At 45.4% G+C, this 22,974-nt stretch overlaps 1 protein-coding gene across 1 annotated transcript in view; it reads left to right on the forward strand.

Annotated features, from left to right (window-relative positions):
- Positions 1 to 22,974, forward strand: part of LOC119445044 (loricrin-like) — a 432,039-nt gene that overhangs the window by 389,351 nt on the left and 19,714 nt on the right. Inside the window, exons 2-3 of the mRNA XM_049664850.1 lie at positions 18,360 to 18,422; positions 19,692 to 19,730. The gene's annotated coding sequence lies outside the window, so the exon portion shown is untranslated. The remainder of the gene's footprint in view (positions 1 to 18,359; positions 18,423 to 19,691; positions 19,731 to 22,974) is intronic.

Genomic DNA, 22,974 nt, shown 5'->3' on the forward strand with positions numbered 1-22,974 from the left:
CCGCCTCTGGCACAACACAGGGAAAGGCACTGACGCGCGACCAATGTGTGGTGTTACGACTGGCCTGTGTGTAGAACAATTTATGTCGCGCCACCAAAGCAACGGCGAAAGCCCGGACGTTTTGAGTACGCCGAGCTGCCCGCAACCGTTAGCCGAAAGACGTCAGTGTTTGTTGGGGAGCCTACATGAAAAACAGCGCAGCATGTAGGCTCCCCAACAAACACTGACGTCTTTCCGCTAACGGTTGCGGGCAGCTCGGCGTACTCAAAACGTCCGGGCTTTCGCCGTGGCTTTGGCGGCGCGACATAAATTGTTCTACACACAGGCCAGCCGTAACACCATACATTGGTCGACTGCTTGTACAAATAATATGTCCAACATTGCAATTTGCTGACATCCAGTCTTGCATACTGTTTCTGGCGTAAGAACTTCTTGAGAATACAGACCCTGCATTTTTTTAGGCTTCCTCTGATGAGCAATTGAAAGCTACAAAAATTGCAAACGAAACAACTAAGTTGGTGCGCGTGATGGACATCATGAAATAATAAATTATATACGCGAAAAAGTAAGTGCTTCTCTCATTTTATACATACGCAGCCAACGGAACACGTGAACTCAAAACACGAGTGCCCTCAGTGCAGTCGTTTGCGTAACCTGTTGCCTGTTGCCAGGCAGGCTTTGATGTCTGCAGTATTTCGAAACACATAGACGAACAAACAGCAGTGGCCAAGTTGCTCTTGTTTCGCACTGTACTAACTGCCGCATATCAACGAGGCGGATTGGTCGCGCAAAAGGTATTTTTATGATTTCTATCTCCATCGATCTTATTCTTCTTGCGGTGCGCCGTCAGTGACTCGAGCCTTCCGTAACAACATGTGTTCGGGCATTGATTTGATCTGGCTAGTTCTTTCAATACCACCTGCGATCACATGTTTATACAACGTTATTGGATGGTCATGAAACATGACGGCATAAAAACACCTTCGGGGTAAATGCCAGAAAGGCATATAATAGCGAAAGAAATTTCCGACGGACAAAGCATCATGCTTTGGTAAGTGGCGAGGTCATCGGAAAACTTCATTGATAATCAGCACGTGATAACTTTGGGAAGCACATTAAAAATAACACATTTACCTTGGTGTCGGCAGAAAAATGAGAGAACAGTAAAAGTACATGACGCAGGTATATTATCAGCAATCTTGCCGCATGCATACATTTACAACTTAATGCAATCGCTAACTTTCGAAGCATTGTGCATTAGTCATGGGGTCTAGATAAATAATTATTAGACAAGATTAGCTATCGCAGTGATGGAAGCGAGATTTTACTTTTGGGAGCAAATTTCGGAGCAGAAAAAAAATTCCACTTTGGAGCAGCCATAAGTGTTTTCGGGGCAGAAAGATGCTAGTTTAAAGCGGCGATTAGCGTTTTCGGAGCAGATGGCAAAATATGCCATACGAGTCCTGGAGTTTAAAAATATTATATTCATTATGAAACATATGGCACATACAACAATCAACGCAAATTACAAGAAACAAACACTAACGAAGATGGGTGGTTATCGAATGCACAGTAAAATGAGCTATATACTTAAAATACCAGTGCTTGTTGAGGAAAAGAGACCAAATCGCTAAAGATGAGCACCAGATTGTAAAGGTAACCACAATCACGTATAACCGTTGCCAAAGCAGCAGTTGATAATCGGGACGAGATCGAAGTAATCTCAGTCACATTCACATTTCACCAAAATAGTCTGCATGTCAAGCTCAAAAACACAGCTAAATGAGCTATATATGTAAAATCCCCGATCTTCTGGCAGAAATGAGATCAAAGCCCATAAAGCTGAGCATTACAATGTAAAAGTAGTCATTCACATATCACAGTTGCCACAGCATCCCTTGGTAATCGGTATGAGATCGAATTTCCCCGTGGAATTTCGGAGATGTTAGGCAGGGGCGTAGCCAGAAACTTTTTGCGGGGGGGGTGGGTTCACCGGCCCGACCGGGGGGGGGGGGGGGGGGGGCGGCAAGCGTCTGCTTTCCTCTACATGGCGTGATCGATAATAAATATCCGTAGTTTAAGCAGACTCTATACATGTATATCAAAGACATGGGACCCCCCCCCCCCCCCCCCTCGCGTGTGCTTGTGAAGAAATTAAGTAAAAAGTAAAGCAAGCTCAGTAAACTACAGTAAGCACGACAGGTACAGTGGGCATTTGGAGCAACGGTCTCTCATCGCGCCACTGAATGGACCAGTCTTCGAAAACGCATCATTGAGACGACCCGCCCGATCGGAGAAGCCGTTATTAATTGTTAATCTTCGTTAAACGTAGATGGCGTCGTCCTCGTCGGGGCGAAGTGCGTTTCACAAGTCAAGGTCGGCTATACACGTGAAAATGCATGCGAGACCAGGCTATACATACTCCCATAGCAATAACTTCTTCGCTGCGTCTTTGCGCTAGAAAACTTAAGTAGGCGCAAAAACGGGGAAGGCTTTTTTTTTTTTTTTCGAAGCTTTCGTCGCCCTGCTCACTCATACGAGAGGGTTGCATTTCCTGCGGCAAGTGCATGGGCCGCTGTGTCTTCCGCTGTGTGCGAGTGTGCAGCCGTCATTTGCCTTTACATCAACCGATTCAGAATTGTACAGAATATTTCACCGCACAGCATAGATATGGCATGTGTACGCATTTTAAGTAGTGCGTGCAACTCATTTCTGCTTCACTTACACCGGTGCAAACAGGAAGCGGCCTTGTACCTCACAGGATCTCGACTGATTGGTGTACTAGTGATTAGAGCACTGCACGGGCTTGGGCTTACCCGAAAGCCCGGGCCAGGCCGGGCCGGGTAGAAGTTTTTTCATGGGCTCGGGCCGGGCCCGGGCCGGGCTCGGGTTTTTCGACGCGTGTCCGGGCCGGGCTCGGGCTTTCTGGTGGTCTGCATGTAACGTGCAGCGAGTTATTCTCGGGCGTCTTAACTCTGAAAACATTATTTTTCGGTCTCGGGCCGGGTTCGGGCCGGGTTGGGGCCGGGTTCGGGCCGGTTTCGAGTCGGGCTCAGGCCGGGCTCGGGCCTAAGGTAAAGGGGTGGCGGGCCGGGCCGGGCGGGTAACGTAGTTTATTTCCGGGCCCGGGCCGGGCCCGGGTCTCGCCATAAAAGTTTTGATCGGGCTCGGGCGGGCCGCCCAACGTAAAAACGGGCCCGGGCCGGGCCCGTGCAGTGCTCTACTAGTGATGGTGGAAAGAACTCCGGTCTTGTTCAGTGTATAGTGCACATAATCAATTTCTCAGGACGCGTGAACTCCGACGAGAACTGTCAGCGCCTGCAACAAGAGTTTACTTACGCTGTACTGCGCACAGCAGTAATCCATGCTTGTCGGCTGTCTGTTTCGTTCATTCTGTTCCGAGTCGGTGGAATTTCACTGCTGGAATCAACCCCTTCGTGTGTACATTGCTGGTTTGGGATTCCACAACACAACAGCAACTACCAGCCTTGCGCAATTGCTGGTTTGGGATTCAACAACACAACAGTAACAACCATAGCCTTCCGTAGGGGCGCAATCGCATACAAGAGACGTTTCGCGCGCAGACTGGCTACGTTCACACTTGGGAAGCGACAAGCGGGCGGAAAGGCCAAAGCGGCCGGAAAATCTTTTCCGCGCATGTCCAAGTTGTTCACATTTGTTTTGCTACCGCCGCTGCCGCTTTCGTTTACATCCATCTAGTCTGCGTACGTTTGTCGGCGTGGTGGCGCTCATTATCGCATTATTTCGAGTGGTATGTTCATTCATTGACCCACTCGTCATCAAAAGTGATCATTTTGTGCAACTTCGCGTGTCATTTGCGACCTTCGGTAAATTCCTCGTTGGCGTTCCGTGATTCTCCTCACACGGGCGCGGTAGCGCTGAGTCACAGGTTGGTGCCTAGGCGTGATTATATTTCCTTTAATAGCTTTTATTTACAAGTTGTAATAATATTTCATCATTTCGTATTATTGTCGGCGCCTCCAGGACACCAAAGCGGCAACGGGAACACCAAAGCTAAAACCCGGGCTGGCCCTTGTGTTGGGTCTCGCCAAAGCCTGCGCGTCCTACGTGAGACCTACGCTCCCAATCTATCGTCGCGACGAGAAAAGCACCCCGCGACTTCTGCAACATACCGTGCACGCCCACGAGTTATGGAGCGCCAACGAGGAATCTGCCCAACTATTGTCTGCTATGGAAGTGGAAGAAGAAATGGCTTTTATACTTCTACCTACTTGTTTTCTAGAAATGGACAATGAATAAACGGAAGACGCGGACACCTTGGAAACGGTGGTGGTGGGTTCGCCTGGCTTTGCAAAAGGGTGAGAAGTTGGGCCACGCCAAGGCTTCGTTGCCGCACCTCCGGTCGCGCGACATACTATCGCGAGTATTGCTGACAGTACGTTTTAATGCCACTCTTGTCGTAGAGCAAGGGGTGGTTCTTGATCGCGTCGATCAGCATTGCAGCCTACACTTTTGGTGCCATGTTCAATTTTACGACTGGTTGTTTACATGCTAGTGTAGCTTCCGGTCGAGCAGAACGACTTTCCGCCGCGTTTCCGCTTCGTCATAGCGAAAAAATCGGTCCTAGACCGATTTGGCTCGCCGCTTGTTTTTCTGCCTGTTTTGCCGCCTATAGCGGGTGGATTTTTGCAAGATTTTGCCACTTCCGACAGCTCCGAGACCAAGTGTGAGCGTAGCCTAAGATCCTGCGCGAGCGCGGCCTAACCGGCACCTGAAGGGAAGCGGCGGAAATGTATACGGAAATTTCGACCACCTGGGGTCTTTAACGTGCACCTAAATTTAAGTAAACGGACCTTGAGCATTTTAGCCTTCATCTAAAATGCGGCTGCCACATTTGTTGCTTCAGAATGCGGCCGCCACATTCTCGCCCAAAACCTCAGAGAGCGTCAAAGCCTTGACAAACACCGTGACAGTTTTTATTGCGATAGCAATTATATGGACACTCAAAAGCAGATTTCTGCCGTCGCCGTCGCCGTGAGGTTCCGTATGACGTCAATGGAGATGAAATCGTCGCCGCGCGCCGCCGAACGCTGTATGTGCGAGTGAAAGGGCGCGAGGGACGCGCGCTTTCACGGGGAGTGAACGCACCGCGGAGAACAAACGCGCGTTCTGCGCCGTGCTCCCTTTAAGGGCTGCAGAAGTAGGCGTCTCTTTCCTCCTTTACAATCACCATATATGTAGAGCAAACGTGCCTTCTTCCGACGCACGAAAGGCCGTGGGGGGGAGGGGGAGGGAAGGGAGGCGACGTTTAGCTGCGGCACCAAGTGCCTATTTATATCAGAGGCTCCGGCAACAGTCACCAACGCCGCACGCATTTTGAGCGAACGCGGGCAAAACGCCGACGGCGTCGACAACAGTTCTGCGTGTTGCCGGTGCTGCTGCATGTCTAAGTTTATACAGCTGATAAAGCTAATATCATTACTCCGTATAGCTCTCTACAAATTTGCTATCGCAATTGATGCTTCGCCTTTCAGGTGAAACTGCGACAACTTTTTTTCCATATGCAGAAATGATTCGCTGTAAATTACCAACCCAAACGGAAGCGCCCAGGAATGAAATTGTGATATAGTAGCACCGGTTCCTTGAATTATTTCAGCGCGAAGCGACGTGAACAAAGGGTGGGTAAGTGGGGCGGGGGGGGGGGGCGGAAAAAATTTCAGGGGGGGTTTGAACCCCCCCCCCCCCCCTGGCTACGCCCCTGATGTTAGGAGCAGTTACTGAAAAAATGACAGTTAGGAGCAACATGTAGCAGCATTTATCTTTTGGAGCAGTTTGGAGCAATTGGAACAGCATTTCAATCACTGCTACCACTCTTTGGCGGTTACGGAAAAGTACATGAAGATAACCGACTCATGAGTGATCACGAAAGCTGGTTTTTGTGCTGTCCTAAGACAAAGAAATTGAGGGAAATATGCCTTGGCGTACCAGCCGATATCCGCTGCTCATGTGAGTCATTAAATATCATTGGCACCACAATGCCTACATGAAAGTCGTACATTGAGCAGTGCTCTCTTTGTTTCCTGTGTAAAATCCTGCAGAGTTCTTTTTTTTTCTTTATATAAGGGAAGCGGCGGTCACCCTCTTACATACGGGCGCAGACGTTAGCAGGCAAACAAACATTAGAACATCTCGTGAAAATATTATCCCCTCCACAAGTCACCATCAACAATATTCATCATCACCATCATCGTCATTAGTACCACAGCTAACATCATCATAAAAAATTTTCGGCAACTGGGTGTGAGACTGAAGTTAACCTTACCCAATTTTTCGTCAAGAAAGTTTTCTTGTAGAAACCAGGGATGCCGTTAAGGCTTGGTCGCAAGGAGGCTGCTAATAGTATACAGCTGCATAATTAACTCATAAGGAATGCGTGCGTAGAAGTTCCTTCAGGCTTTTTCCGATTTATTACTTTGCATCAATTGCGCGTCGCCAATAACCACATTGGAAAAGCCTTAGCGACTTGAGCCCGTAAATCCAATGGCACCAAAACATGAAAAGCTGTACACTTACGGCGCGACGCGTTTTGAGGGTGTCAGCAGCGTACAATATTCAGTCCGCTTGGTTGTGCCAGTTGACGAAAGGACATAAAAAACATAAACACTTTTTGCCCAGCACGTGCGGGTCGGTCCAATATTGCTTAAATTCTGGATGGGCGTAGCAGCCCTTCAACTCCCGCGTCGTTATCATGAAATAACGATACTCGTGCGCAATATATTCTATCCGCTTGATTGTGTCAGCTCAATAAGAGACGTGTTGAACCAGAATAAGAATGCCAAAACCATAGAGCAGTATTTGTGCTTGCACCACACCAAGCGTGTCTTTCTAGTATTGGTTAAATTGAAGAGCTGCACATAGTAACTCTTCATGCACCGCCACTTAACCGTTACTCTATCCGCGTAGCATATCTAACCGCTAGCGAGCGCAGAGATGCATTGCTAGTGGATGTACTCAATTCGCGTCTAGAGAACTGTTCACAGAATAACGACAGGAACAACGCGCACGTTAAAGGCTCATCATTCCAAGTCGCGAAGATGGCGAGAAAAAAGCGGCATGTCTCCCGTCGGGCATGACATACCCATTGCAATCGCTCTGCAATATTGTGGCATAAACTCGAAACCGTGTAGTGCATACGCAACTTTCACGCGAGCGAACTGAATGACATGGGATACTGCTCCGCAAGATCGTCAGTGGTTTCGTAAGTCCGTCTAGACTTGTAGGACCCTGAAATTTCCATTTCAATAAAGGCTTTCGTTGACTCGTAACAAACTCTTAGGGAAAGGTCGTCGTGTGAACGAGGATGTCGAAATTTTTTCTCATGACGTTGGCATAAGTACAAGAGGAGAAGAAGTACACTACACGTGGTCCGTTCTACGAGTATGAAAGTTGCTTTACATGACCAACGCGAACAAGTCCCCTCGTGCTAAGCATGGAGGCATATTGTCTTGAAGGTTAAAGCAGACAATTTGTGAGCACCGTAAAAAAAAAGAACATCGCCGATCTCTTGCGAACATGTGAGCCAAATATTATTGCGCTGGGTGCAGCAGTGAATTTACAATCTCGTGTCAAAAGCAGCGAACAGACGCGTCATCTCGCATCCACAATGTCGTCATCGAAAAATGACCGAAAGCAGTTGGCCGAGCAACATTATTTGCTGATTTCATGATATCGAATACATTCTGAGTAATACATTCTTCCTAAATTACAGTTAAATAAATGAAAACGATATGTCTGCAGACTCATAAAATGTCGCAGTTTCGCCCGATAGGCGAAGCATCGATTGCAATAGCAAATTAGTAGACAGCTATAGGAACTAAAGATAGTAGTTTATCGGCCGTATAAACTTGTACACATTCGCTTACTGGCTAAATTATCAGGCACGGTGTCATGCGCTCACAGGTAATCATGAACACATCTCGCTCGATGACCGCGGAAACTCCCTGTTACAACGATGGAGTGAGGAGGCGCGGCCGCAGCAGCGAGCGAATTGACCTTCATGCTGTCTTTCCCTTCAACACGAACTAAACGACGAAAGCATAGCGCATACGAAGCTACTGGCACTGGTTGCCCTTTGTTCACATCGCAGATCGCTTAGAAGATGAGGCCCGCGCGGGCGCGAGCTTTGTCCACGTCACAGATTGCTTTCAAGATACGGCGACCGCGCGGTCGTGCTGTAAGTAATTTCCGCCGGTGTAGAACACCCCCTCCCTTCCTCACCTCGCCCCCGTGCCTCGCGCACGACAAAGACGGCGCGCTTCCGCCCCACCTTCCTCCTTAGCGCGCGCGAGATTGAGCCGCGATCGTCGGCTGACCGTCGCAAGCTTTCACTCGCGCATGCAGCGTACGGCACGCGGCGACGATGCTACTGTATTCTGACTTTATACGGAACTTCACGGCGATGACAACGGCGACGGCAGAAATGCACTTGGAGTGTCCATAGTAATTGCTATCTAAAAAAAGAAAACTAATTCTTCGTACTGCGCGTAGCACTTTCGGCTGCGCGTGGCCCCCGAGATGGCAGTGGCGTGCTGCGTAGCGTAGTCTTCCACGACCGCTACGTGGTATCACGACGAGCCCTTTCGACGTTAAGGCCGGGGCTTTGCCCTCTTGGCTTCTCCGCTCTGTAGCTTCCAGCGCGCAAGCGGTAACGAAAAGAGAGAGAAAGTCGGGTATCGGTGCGATAACTCCACATATAGTAAAAGGATGCGAATAATTTTGGGGTGACAACGTACTTTCATAGTGAGGCTATTCCATGATAAGTTAGAAAAGTGTTTCAGGGCCCCATTACTAATGTGCAATCGTTATGAAGCATCCTTTGGCATACACATGGTAATAGCAAATCACGAAGCTTCTGCACGTTCATCCGTGTGGGTTGCTGCATACAACCTAAAGGTTCACCGGTGCAATGGCGTTACTGTCAATTCAAGGATAGAATATAATAGTAATTCCAGTCTACAGGTGGAGCGAGCGGCGGCTGTCTTGCACTTGTCCACTCGCCAGGTACATCAGTAGTTTTGGCGCGGTGCATCTATCATACATTATTTCCTACTCAACATACAAAAGTGATTTACCAAAGCGTTTCTGCAGAAATCAACAATATAAATGTTCATTTATGAAGAGGAAGTCTGGCAGGTACCAGTTTACGTTATTATTTGGATCAAAGACAACAAAAAATGACAGCACATGATCATTGCCGTTAATATTTTGGCCCTACATGAAAAGACGTAGCGTGTAGTGCACTGTCCGTCAGTTACTCATTGCGTGTTACAATATTTGATCATGAAATAATTTTAGGTCGTTTCACAGTGCTTTGACAACTGATCATTGAATATGAGGCAATAAGTGGGACCGCAACAGTAAGTTCAAGTTTAGTTGGCCCAAAAGAACCCAATTTTCTTCCACCAGAAATTGCGTATGTAATGCAACACTACACCTGCCGCAAAGCGTCTACTGATTTTCAGCCAGCAGGGAGAATTATGGTGAACCAGGAGTATGGATACCAATGTCTTTTACTGACTCGACAGCCAATAGAAAGCTAAAAGAGGAAACTATGCCCAACACTTTCAGCTATGCTGCCAATGTTTTTTCGCCAAGGAGAATAATTGAGGGGAAATTTGCTTGTTTATTTTTATAGGCTCTATTTCTCCGTGTTGTCCAGGTGGCCGTCCACTGAGAAAATTAACATTATTGTGAGAGCTGCCTTGAAGAAAATGGCATTTCGACATCAAACTAATTGTGGCTTTTTGGTATACACGAGGAGATAAACATCCTACGGGGGATGAAATGAAGCCGCCAGTGATTTTATTTTTATGCAGGGAATCGGGCTGTTTTTTTCTAAGACACCAATCACAGACTGTGTCCACTAATATCCTGCATTCATTATATATGCCCGCAGTTGCACAATCAAGCGTCAGGCGCTGAAATAAAAGAGCCTAATATGGCAGGTCAATGCAGCTGTAAAGTATACAACCTTATTTGCTGAGATGACGCAGCTCATAAAGAAAAATATAAGTGGTGCGGTGGTTTTTTAGAGTTATGAGGTTTTAGTATTTTGAAGGTCCTTTGTAGCGTGGCCACTTTGTCGTATACGTGCTCTTGCGATAGCATAGGATAGAAGCGCTGAGCAACTGCGCAGGCTGACGTTTCAGGAGGTAGACAGAAGTGGCCCCAGTTTCTTGAGAAATTGATTCGCGTGATCATAAATTATTGTACAATGTCATCGTATTTATACTAATGTGACATGAATCGGGAAGCAGGATGACAAGTTTCTACCACGTGAATTTCGGATATTAATTTGTTCCGTAGCAGGCTCCACCAGTAAATACAGCGCACCGCTACCTTCACCACAACGCTGCCAAGAATGCTCCATTTGAAAATGCTGTGATGATACAGAGAATAACCTAGCCTACTGGAATCGACCAAACAAAGAGTTGAATCAGCGACTCGGCCCCAAATGACATATTAAAGCAAGAATCGAAAGAATAACCTAATTACCTTGTCACGGTGCTAAATCTGATGAGGTTGTAGCAGCTAGCACCGCAGCTGACACGTAGGGTTCTTGCTGCGCGAAAATTTATATCGACCTCCTATGAATGACGTTACTGCGCGTAGAAAATTGCGAATAGGAAAGGTAAATTTTCTTGCTTAACAAAAACGTTGTAAGAGAAAAATGACGCTAAAAGTCATAAGCTACTGCAGGGCGGTCAAATTTACTTACACATTTCGCTAGTTGCTCTTTTCTGTCGGAGTTCAAAAGTCTTTAGCCATCTCGCCAAGCATTCGCCCATACAAAGTAGTAACGTTGCATGCTCGATGCGATTAAATAGTTAAAAAGTGGTGTTTTTTAACACGGAGCCGCCAGAGGCGCTGCTTCTAGATGCATGTGCAGAATGGGTACCTTTGTTAGGGGAGCGGGACCATGTAAACGCTTTCACGACGCCACACTGCAGAAGTGTCCGGAATATAGGCATTCATTGAAACTCCAAGAGAAATCAACCAACCACCATATTTTGGTGGAAATGACTTTCAGAGGGTGCACGAGCATCCGATCAAATTGCTCACTGAAAGGGCAAAAACATTCATTGCCACTAATTAAACAATGACGATGTTCAACGCTTGCATCAAATCGTGATGAACTTTTTTCATTAATTTCTGGTAATATCATTTATACTTCTTATGCTTTGCCGCAAATTATGCTAGATGAAGAAGCTCAGTAAATGGTTACATGACGTATATGTTAAACGTTGTGTTTACCCGTACAAAAATGACTGTTGATTTTCTATTGACGTATTGTTGGGGTATTGTTGAATCAACGGACTTTCAACAAAGTCTCTAAAGTCTTTGAGTTCGCTCAACAGTTGCACAATGATATTACCATTGAGAGCTTCTCAATAAATAATTTATTGAGTAATTTGTGTTGATTTTCGTAGTTGTTTTTTTGTTGTGTAGCAGTTGAGTTTAGCATATACTAATTAGGACTCGCATATGAAGGCGACATTTCAAAACTTTATTAAGAAGCAATCTTTGCCTCATTCTTGTCACTTTGTGGTAGGTAGGTAGGTTCTAGTTTGGGCTCACTTTCGTAAAAAGAAAACAGTGTGTGACCGACTTTGGCACCGAACGTTGACCTTCGAGCGCAGCAGCCCGGTGCTATAACCTTTAGGCCACGAGCGCACACGTACGTCTCTCGTTCCGAAACCAGTCAGCGCTTTGAATGCTCGGCGCGCGCGCCCCATGTAACTTCCTCGTATTCTTGCGACAGCTCGCGCTTTGAGGCGCCATGTTAGACTGTACTATGTCCGGGACCAGCCCGCTTTCGTAGCCGTTTACGCTACGTAGAAACTGCGACGTTGAACCATCTTCATGATCGCCCACGAGTGACTTGCTCGCCGGCGTACAAATGCCATCGTCGTTTTAACATACAACATATGGCATAGCCATAGGTGCGATCCAAAATGCGCACGTTTTAGGGAGCAAAAGAATGTGAAATTCACTTGCAAACACGGTGACTGCGTGCATGGGGAGTTCCCCAAAAGTAGACACGGCGGCAGCGCGGATGGTGGCGATAAGGCAGGCGCCGACAAGCGACGACGCTACCTTTGAGCATAGGACGCGCTGTGCGAGCCGTAGGATGCAAGCGCGCACAGGCTGTAAACATACACTTCAGAGGTCTTAGAATTTCCTGTGCCACACGCTGTGTCTCGAAAGCATAATACATTTTTTTTATCCAACGGCCGTGGTACTAGATATCAAACAATGAGCGCGCTTTGAGAGCACAGCGCGTTGAAAGAGTTTCGGATTCAGCAACAGCCGCAACATTACGCCAGCTAATCGCTGTCTCAGCGGCTGCTCCCGACACTCGCCTTGCAGAAGCATGCGATAAAATTCTTGCCATGCATGTTATACCTCCATGTTGCCATGGAAGCCTCCCAAGCCTGCAGCTCTCCTATGTTCAGTGAAACAAACGAAGGCCAAAGAGAAATGAAAGAAATCAAACAACAGTTACGCGCCCACGTTATACCCTATTTTTTACCGCGTCATCTGCAAAAATGCTGCAAACTACTTAAACACGTTGTTGTTCATAAAAATAAAGGTATTAGTAATAACTTTTACTCATAGGTGACGCAATAAACGCCAAACCAGTGTTTGAGCATGAGTGTTTGGTTGTGTGCGTGCGTGCGTGACTTTATTGTGAGCAGTCTTTTGCAACGGTATCCAGTGTGCCGTTAGTTTCGTAGTCGCAATTTTGTTAATCGTATTATTTATTTTTTACGCTACAAATTAACTTTTCCTTCAAAATTTATTATGTTTTTTATGAACAAAAATTATCAATCATTCTTTATGGATTTTAGTGGTTATTTTTAGTAGGAACGATTTTATTAACTTAATACGATACTGAGGCTGTGACCGCTTTTCAACTCTGTCACTCGTCTGAACTTGTGCGGTGGTTCGTGCCGCGCGCGCTTTGTTGGAAGCATTTTTCTTTTGTTTTTGGACATCATGACGCAAGTTTTAGTGAAATTGCTCTATGATGATAAGTGGGATGTTTATCCGTTGAAGACGTTTGCTGACGCAGCTACTGGTCTTCGGGTGATGTTCGAGCCTGGCAGTTTTGATGAGTTGCGCGGCAGAATTCATGATGGAAGGCGAACAAAGCCGCAGCCTGACTTCTGCACACAGGTAAGTGATTTCGTTTGCTTGAGCACATAGCCGCGTTTTTTTTTTTTTTTTCACTTGGACGATCGTCAGATGTTAAGCACACCGTTCACTTTCTGCAGGCACACCGCATGCCCTGGAGCGAAAAGCGCGCGAAGCTAGCGCTTGCTGCCGCCGCTGCTTCGATTGAAATGTTCGTAATATTATCTACTAATTTGCTATCGCAATCGATGCTTCGCCTTTGGAGCGACACTGCGATATTAAAAAAAATATTCTTAATCTGTAGTGGCTCTTCGTATACCTTAAGGCTAGTGTGCACATTTTCTCGCGTAGTCGTTAACTGCGCCTCTATTTGCGTTGTGGCTAATGTCGCGGTGTGCTGCAAAATATATTTCGCCTTTTCGGTATGTGCGGAGAACAGCCTACCGATAAGTCCTGCATCGGCGCGATGATTACACGGATACACATCACAAATGAACAGTGGCGTGGTGGCGACGTCGGCAAAGCCGCCGACGGGCTTGCCTTATCACACATCGCCACCCCAACCGCAGTAAGCATATTTATCAAACGTGACGTGTTGCCGTTTAAGGCGTACTGCACGCTTTTAATAGGCGATAACTCAAGCGCGCCGCCGTTCTCTGATACCTCTTTGAGCTGGGCTGACTCGAATGTGCGTTGCTTGCAGAAACGAAAGGAACGCCAGACGGCTCATCGGCGCCTCAAGCTAAGCGCCGCACTCGAGCACCGTTAGCGCGGCGAGGAATGGCACGTTCATGAAGGTAGCTCACTGCACAGACGCAAGCCTGCAATGCGCACAGGACGCGTACGCACGCGCGGCACACAAATTGCGCGGAATGTTCTTAGCCACGCAGCAGCGGATACTAAGCTTCAAAGAAGCGGTGCCGGTTCTCACTAGCACGCTCGCGCGCGTTGCTCTCGGCGAATTTTTAGGTCTGCCCTGCTGCTCCCGAAGATTCGGACTGCTGCTTGGTATCGGCTGTGTACTATAGCATGGTCTTTCGTGTTGAGAGAGCCGGGAATATATTTCACCGGTGTGAAACAAACATCGCTGTGCGTATCTTTGGTAACATTTACTGTAACAATCCAATTCATCATTTTCGCGACGGCCCTCTTGAAAGAGACGCAAATTTTTAATTGCCAGTGTAGTGCGTACTAATATTTAGTGCGTGGTTATGTATATTGTGTGACAGATTTTTAATTTGCATTATCTAATTCTGTCTACATTTCCTTCTCTACAGGTTACACATGCACCAAATGCCCAAGTGCTAACGTGTCCTTCGTCAAGAACAGCTTGGCGTCGTTTCTCGCAAGAGACATCCATTGATCTGCGGCTGATTCACCAGGAAGCTCGCATCTCTGTTGCCACTCTGCGTCAAGTGGGATTTTTAACTATTTCTTATTCTGCCCTGTAGTGTACGCTGTGACGCTGTGAAGACTTACTTTCATGGACGCTGTGAAGGCTTACTTTCGATGTGTTCTGCCTTTTAGTTGTAAAGAATTGGCTACCTTGTGAGTGGAGGTAGTTCCTTTTTCTTGTGAGAATGTTTATCAGCCTAACCAAGTGGTACATGCGTACTTGAAACAGCAGCACAGACGAGGATAATGAAATAAGTAGGAACACATACAAGCGCGGACTCAACTAGAAGTTTATTCTTGAAGACAGGTTGTAAACACATTGGAACTTGACAAAGATAAGAAACCATGTATGCGTGGCCTTTGTGATTAAACAAATTGTGTTTTCTGCTGTAAGGGGTAGAACGAACAATTGTTTCATCACAAAGACCACAACACAAGAGAAATTATGGAAGCCTTATTTATTGATTGCAAAGAAGACAAATGCATAAACTATCTGTTGCTCTTAATGGGAAAGAGTTGGGATTTTTAAAAGGAGCTCTCCTTGTTTGGTGGTATCACTTATAGGACATCTTTCACTCGTTTTTTTTACCTGCATATTTATACTACAAAACACGTGTTTCGTTCCTTTTTTTGTTGCACCGGTCTGACTGCCACACATGCATGGCTATTTCTTTGTCAAGTTGGTCAGTGTGCTTAATATCTTTGTCGTCACGAACAAACTTCTAGTTGAGTCAGCATTATTGTGTGTTCCTACCTTATTTCACCGTTCTCATCTTTGTTTGAGCTGTTTGTAAAGTATGTACACACACCAAATTACCAAAGTATCCGTAAAATTGAGATACATTAAGTTATTTGCACTATTCATTTCTGCAAGAATGGTATAGCTTCTCATCTCGTTTGTTCTTAACGTTGTTGTACAGTTTTTGTAATATATAGCCTGGAAAGACGTTTTCTGTCAGATTAAATATGCATGTATGTCACTTTTGATATTTTTTTTCAACATGGGTAGTGCAGCTCCTTCCGTCTTTCAGTTACTGCTTTGTCGCAACTTTTATATATTTTATGCAGCGAAATGCTGGTGGAATTATATATATTTATGTGCGCAAGTGTGGAAAATGGTGTTTTGTATGTGCATTTATTTGCGTTTTTTACTAGCTCTCCAATCTGGCTGTACAGTTATTGAAACCTTTTCTCATGCTTTATAATGAGTCGTTCTGGGCTCTTTGATGATGCAGGTGACCATTTATTTCACTGTTGGGAATTGCGTTAGCTGTGTGTCACTCCAGTTGTCTGTATTTTATGTCACTTTATTATATCATTGAAAGTATTAGCCTTGCATTAGCTTTTTATTGACCAAGGTACCAGTTAGTTGCTGTGTAGGGTAAAAAGGCCCAAAGAAATGATTTCATTAGCTTTGTTCAAGTCCAGAAAAAATTCACTGATGAGCTCACTAAATTAGAAAATGCCACCAGTAAACTCTTCCGTACCCACAAGTAACACAAGAAATTAAATACTGTTCACACTCGAGAGGGAAACAGCGCGAAAAAACCACAAGAAGGGAGACACACACCAGCGCTTCTTGTCCCTTCTTGTCTTGTGTTTTTTGCGCTGTTTCCCTCTCGAGTATGCACCAACTAGCCCAAGCCTCTACTGTCTTGAAATACTGTGCAGTTCTTGACTTATGCCAGGGAGGTAAGCTGCTTTTACAGCACAAATGTTTTAGAAGTTTACCTCTGAAAAACACGATTCAGGTGTTTTGTATATATATACATTAAGTCATTTGTTTCCAGTTGTTATTTTGCCTACTCACAGGCAGCCGTAAACCCTTCTGTGACTGTTTACTGGGTGTGTGAAGCATTTTACTGTAAGGTATCGAGTGGTCTTCATTTTTGTATTTATGCATGCAAGCCAAGAGTTCATGTGTTCAAAGTTAGTTACAAGGGTATGCTTAAGGTCTGCCTTTGAGTCACTTGACTGTTGTTTTTACAAAATATATTTTTTTCTGCTGTAATTGTGAAATATAATTCTTTCTGCTGTAATAAACTTCAAGTTGAGTGAGCATTCGTGTGTATTCTTATCTTAATTCCAGCGTTCGCATCTCTGTTTGAGCTGCTGTTTGTCAAGTCTGTACATACACCAAATTGCCAAAGTGCTTGTAAAATTGTGACACATAAAGCTATTTGCATTGTTTCTTCTTGCAAGAAGGCTATAGGTTTCCATCTTCCGTTTGTTTTTAACATTGCTGTACATCTTTGTAGGTCAAGTTCAAGGAGTCCCTTAGGTAGCCAATAAGAGTGATAACTTTGTAAAATTTATCACTTTCATCCATCAACAGCGTAGTTTAAACCCACTAAGTTCTACTTTCCAGTTCTCATGACCCTGCTTTGTGCTGTGCTCTACAGGCACAGGAAGCTTTTTTTATGCTGTAAGTGCAGGCGGTGTTGTATATCTTCCAGAAAAATTGTTGCGAGTTTAACTAGGCATGTGTATGCTTTTGCTACATTTTTTCAGCATGTGTGCCATAGTTCTGCTCCCTTACACTTAATAGCACTGTAGGCACTAGCGTATGTCTTCAGGTTTCATACAGTTGTGCCTTATATACTGTAATAATGTCATGTGCATGCTATATTACATATTAGGGTACATGAAATATGTCAGTCGCTCCTTTGCTTCTGTTCGGATTAGGGAAAGTTATGTGAAGAGGCACCGGGGCATGCAAGTGCAAATAGCAAAGCAATTTCAAAATTAAGTGCACTAAAATGCCACAAGCCCAACAAAATATCAATGATATTTCAGTGGCAATTTTCGAAATATCAATGCCATCTCAGCAGGCGCACAATGTACTTTTCAATGCTGTGTCAATAATTACTCAACAAATGGTCAACAGAACAATCACAACAGCATTTCAAGACTGCATCAATGGAAACCCAACAGAAATTCAACAGAAATTACACAATGATATGTCTAAGCACAATGTGCTTTCAATATTAACTCAACAACTATTCAACATTGACTTGCCCAATTGTGTTTCAATAAAATTTCAGTGGCCAATATTCAAGAGCCCTCAACACTTTGCTCAGTGATATCCCAACAAACTCCCAATGAATGCTCAATAAGATACTCAACATTGACCAATGATATTTCAATGCATTCTCAACAAAAATTTTTGTAAGGGCTTCTCCCGGCTCCTGACACTGCACCCTCCATGGAAACTTAGTGGCCGCTCGGACCCTCGGAATTCGCAAGACAGTCATGACTGCCCTGACTGTTATGTCATGACATGTCACGCTCATGACTCTCAGAGGACCCGAAGCGCCCGAGTGGTCGCACGAGCCATGGCTACTGGCCAGGACCAAGGCCTGTTGTCTGGGTCTATGGGGCTACGCTGTGTCCCACAGTGGCGCCTGATGTGGGGCCACATAACGCACCCCCCCCCCCCCTACTTTGTAGCAATGCTAGCTGTCACAGATTTCAAATCATCCGCCTTCAAAGTCTGTCACAAAATACTTCGGTGTTCCACGTAGTACTGTCCGGTACTTGTCAATGAAAGGTTTCCGGGAAAAAATTATGCGGGAACATGCATGGTGCATTTGCCTACAAATTTTGTGTCAGATCCCACGAAATTGTTGTTAGCACCAGGATTGCTGCTTCAATATTGTAGGGCCTGCGGGCATTCTCAATAATAATTGCCAAGTGAAGTGTGCACTGACGGATTTAACTTACAGCGCTTTGGGAGAGCATATTCTGTCGCCTATAGACTTGTTTGTGTTTTTGTTTTGTTTCAGTGAGCCTCAGTATTAGCCAAACGCCCAACCGCGAACAATGGCCCACTGGAGTCGTACGTGGAGGTGAGTGTAGCTTTAGCCCCCGTTCCGCACAAGACTGAAAACACCGATGCTTCACGAGAACTAAGAGGGGGAAACCAGCAATTTACGAAAATCATTCATTGTCTATAATGGACGAAATAATAATAATAATAATAATAATAATAATAATAACAATAATAATAATAATAATAATAATAATAATAATAATAATAATAATAATATGAACTTATTTTGGTTCATCGCATACACACCGAAGAAGGCAGAAGGCACACCCCCTGACTAAAGCCTTCGCTTCTTATGCATCAAAGAAAATAAAACAAAAAAAAGGAAGAGCTCATGACAGTTGGACCACTCCCAGAGTGGTGTTCTGAGGCGTTAACAAAACAAACCTATGGCGCTAAAAACGTAGAGCAAAACTGCAGTTATCAGTGAACAAAACAGAAAGGAAAGCCAAGCGTTATTGTCAAAGAAAATCAGGAAAGCGGACCAAATAAAGAATATGCATGATCAAAATATATGAAAAAAATTACGTGGACTCTCCTCAGGGAGTTATCTGAATGATGCGTAAGCATTTCGTAGTAGCGACGTACGTAGTGTTGAGTGCTCACGCTCCACACTGCTGGTAATCCTAGCACTGCTCAGCGGCTGCGGTCGTCTTGCCGCCATTGCGGTAAATGCGACAGCGCTGCATGCGGCGACACGAATGGCTGCGGAAGGCGGCCCAACGTGAACTGATGAGGCAAGCAAACTACTGCAGGTGGCGGTGCCAGGTGCGCTGGTGACGTTCCGATCCGAAGCCGCGGCTGCTCCACAGTTCTCGCTTACTAAAGGTGTACCTAGTGCGTGCCTGATTGCACACGTCACGTGGTCAGAGAGACGCGCTCGTGCCACCGCTCGCGCGTTCGTCATCGTCTTCTTCCACAGCTGGCGAACTTGAAAGCAACCGTCTTACGCGGAGGACGGACGGATGCTCGGACAAGTTTCTCGTTGGGTAATCAGAAATGCTTACGGATTTTTAAAAAAAATCGATAACCTAAAATTTGAAAGTCTGTCCTTTCAAGTAGGAGGTCATGTAAACATCTCTTAAATTAAGGGGCAGAGTACATTCCCCCCCCCCCCCCCCCCGCTTTTTCGCCCGGAAAGAATCGTTCTTCTGGGTAGGATTACATCGGCGATCACGTTCGCTATTTATTGTTCAGCGACAACAACTGTCCTCCAACCTACACAGTTCATTCGAAACAGCATGCGTAGCTAATCAACTCTTTATGATATTTTCAATCAACCATGCAGGGGGCCAGACTGGAGGATGGACAGGTTCGTTGGGTTCTGGTGAGTAGCTGAGCGAAACCATTCGTACATTGCAGCTCGGAATACGGAACTACTCCTAGCTGCTTGACCTTCTTCCTTCCTCTTTTTTTTTTTTTTTTTGGTATCGCTTTCAAAGAATTCCCGCATCACCGAGTGTTGATGACGAACAAAGTTGCAGAAGCGCTTTGCAGGGGCCGCTAACTTATGCGAAAACCTCATTCAATTGCATCATATTTAACCTGAAGTGTAATTTCTTAATGTGATGGACGCGACGTATAACTGCAGAGTTTACATGACATAAAAAGTGATGAAATGACCGTACACCACAAATTCTATATCATTGTTACTTCGCCTTGATTGTACTCTGTCACGATAACTTCTGTTCTCATAGGTTATTCATAGGCCAGCGTTTTGACAGTGAGTGTACGCGGTCATCGAGTGTTGATGTGTTCATGTTTGCCTGTGTGCGCTGACACCGAGCTTGTTAATTTAGTTGGTAAGCGAATGTTTACAAGTTTATAAGGCCGATTAAGCTAGAATATTTACTTCGTATAGATGTCTACTGATTTGCTATAGCAATAAATGCTTCGCCTTTCGGGCGAAACTGCGACTTTTTTTACATATATTATTGCGATTGTGTTCCAAAAGCATAGCTGGCTTTCCACCTAAGCTAAACGTTGAGTTAAGAAAACTAGTCCTTTCCTCTAAAGGACATCACTTGAACACAAACACAGTGAAAACGAATGTCGAATTGTTTCACACTTAACGTACTCACACGTTACCTTAAATGTTTCCACATCATCGCTAGTTTTATTTTGTCGATTACGTTTTAATACCTCGCATTTAGTTTACAACCATATTTCAACTATATGAACATTTCAGTTTAATATTGCAAAATTTAATCAAGTAATTGCACTCTTAGGAAAAGTAAAAAATATTGATGACAACGCTTAGTTTTCTTATCGTTTGAATTACACCTCACCTGGGCTATGACTACGGAAATCAATATGTTTACCCGTTACCTATATATATATATATATATATATATATATATATATATATATATATATATATATATATACATTCCTACAAAAATAGTCTACGATCGTCGTACAGTCATATAGTTCGATTATGAAATTGCTGTAGCAGGTTGTAGGGTGCACGTTCAATCACTAGCGCAAATAATGCAGCAGATTTACTCCGCCTGCTGTCGGTACATGCACAAGTACTGTCGGTGGCATTACGCAAGGATTCGATAGGCTTGTTTATAACCAGTGGGAAGAAAAACTACCACCCTGTCATGCTCGTGTTTTAGCAAGCGTATTCTATTGGACGTATAGCACTACATTCAACGGTAAGGTGATAAAAAACGTGGTAGAAACCAATCTAAATTAAAGCCGACAGATTGGTAGTGTCAGGACTATTAGGAAATTTTGTTAGAAGATGGGGGCATTGCAATAAAGAAGGTTCAGTTTTTCCATTCAAGTGTCTATTCAATGACCGCGTTGCATGTTTATTATTTTCGCGTTTTTCGTAGTTCATTCCGACATTATCGAAAAACAAAGTTCACGTAAAAATGTAACATTTAACATCGATCTCCTACAGAATGTTGAAGAAATATCTGCCATTTCCAGACGAACAAGGAACATCACTTAAAATTTCACTATTCTCATGCCCCGATCACAGAACAGCTGTTGATGAGATGAGTTAGACAAAATTGCAATGTCCTGCCGTAATTACCCGCATTTATTTACTAAACATGAGCTACCTCAAGGCAAAATGAAGCGCAGCCATTCGCTTTGCGATCATCACCACAGCCTGTGACCCTCAGTTCCTCTCTCGTAAAGGCAACTTTTCAACCTCTTAGATATCAGCCAGCAAAATCTGGCGCCGTCGGCTTGCCGTTCTTGTCGCTGTCGTCACGCTGCCGTAGCCGTTGCAAAAAAATCAGCACTATAGCCATAGACGATGAATGTAAATGTAAGCGAATGGCTGAATGTCTTTAGAAAGTGAAGATATTTCTGAAGAGTGTTGGAAAACTATTCGCTTTCACAGCGATATATTTATGCTTGAAGGCGTGAATAATATGTAGCAGTGGGAACATTTAGGCAGTGCTTGTCATTTCACTGTGTATTTGCGCACAGAAGGGAACCGTTTACTAGCACATCTGTGCCAGCACCGTAGTGCTCTCCTCCAATCGCCACACGGGGAGAGGGTAGCGGGAGAACAGGACTCTCCATCTCGGCCGCTCCGCCACATGTAAACCTTGATGCACCCCAAAACTTCGCTTTCACTCAAAAGGATGTTACAAACGCATTTTTTTTCAACAAAGCCCAGTTCTGCTTTCTCTTTGTCTCTATTCACAAACTCCGGAATAACCATAAGTTCACTGAAATTTGACGAAATTATATTATGGTTGTAAATGCTATACATACCACTCAAACGTCTCTGATAACTACGTTCGCTTAGAAGGTTTTCTTTTAACAGCGGAGCTGTTTAAGCTCTGGGTTGCGCCGCGCAGGGCTAACAAGAACTGCTCCTGGCGATGACGTCACCGCGCGTTGCCTAGCAACCACCTCGCGGACCGGCATACGCTTCGCCTCCTCTCCGTGCCGTGCACATGTTGCCTTAACATGGCCTCTGCCAAGACTGCGGCGCATCCGAAACGCTGCAACATCTCCTCTGCGAGTGCCCTGCATTCTCCACGGCGCGCGCCACACTCGCCCGCATCTACCGTGCGCACGGCCTCCCATGTTCCACAACAGAGGAAATTCTGCACCCCTCGGGCTGCTCATCAAGTCACGCGAAGCTCTACCGTGCCCTCCTGAGCTTCGTTGACGACACCGGCCTCACTGGCCGAGTCTAAACCCTGACCTCCCCTTTCCCGCGCCTCCGGCGCATCTGACGCTGCTGCTGCTCCTGCCTCTGCGATCTTTCTCTTCTCTAACTATCAGTCCCACTTCCCCTCTGTGCAACGCGGTTGAGGTGTCCTCTATCGAGAGACAGTTATCGCGTTGCACTTAACCCAACATTTCACCCCCTTTTCCACAAGAATCTCACTCCGGGACGTTCAGAGAGAAGGAGAGCATGAGCGCTGCGCGTGCTATGCACGGGAGAGAGAAAGAAAGAGAGGGGAAAAAATTGTAGCAGCACCAACGAGGCCACGCGCGAAGCTGCTGCGGACGCCGTCCGCGTTTCCCGGCGTTCGCGCCGTACGCGCGCGGTGTCCATGACTGCAGCAGGCGCCTCTGGCGGCGGCTCGGCA

The sequence above is a fragment of the Dermacentor silvarum genome, chromosome 3 (assembly GCF_013339745.2).
Source record: "Dermacentor silvarum isolate Dsil-2018 chromosome 3, BIME_Dsil_1.4, whole genome shotgun sequence".
Taxonomy (NCBI): domain Eukaryota; kingdom Metazoa; phylum Arthropoda; class Arachnida; order Ixodida; family Ixodidae; genus Dermacentor; species Dermacentor silvarum.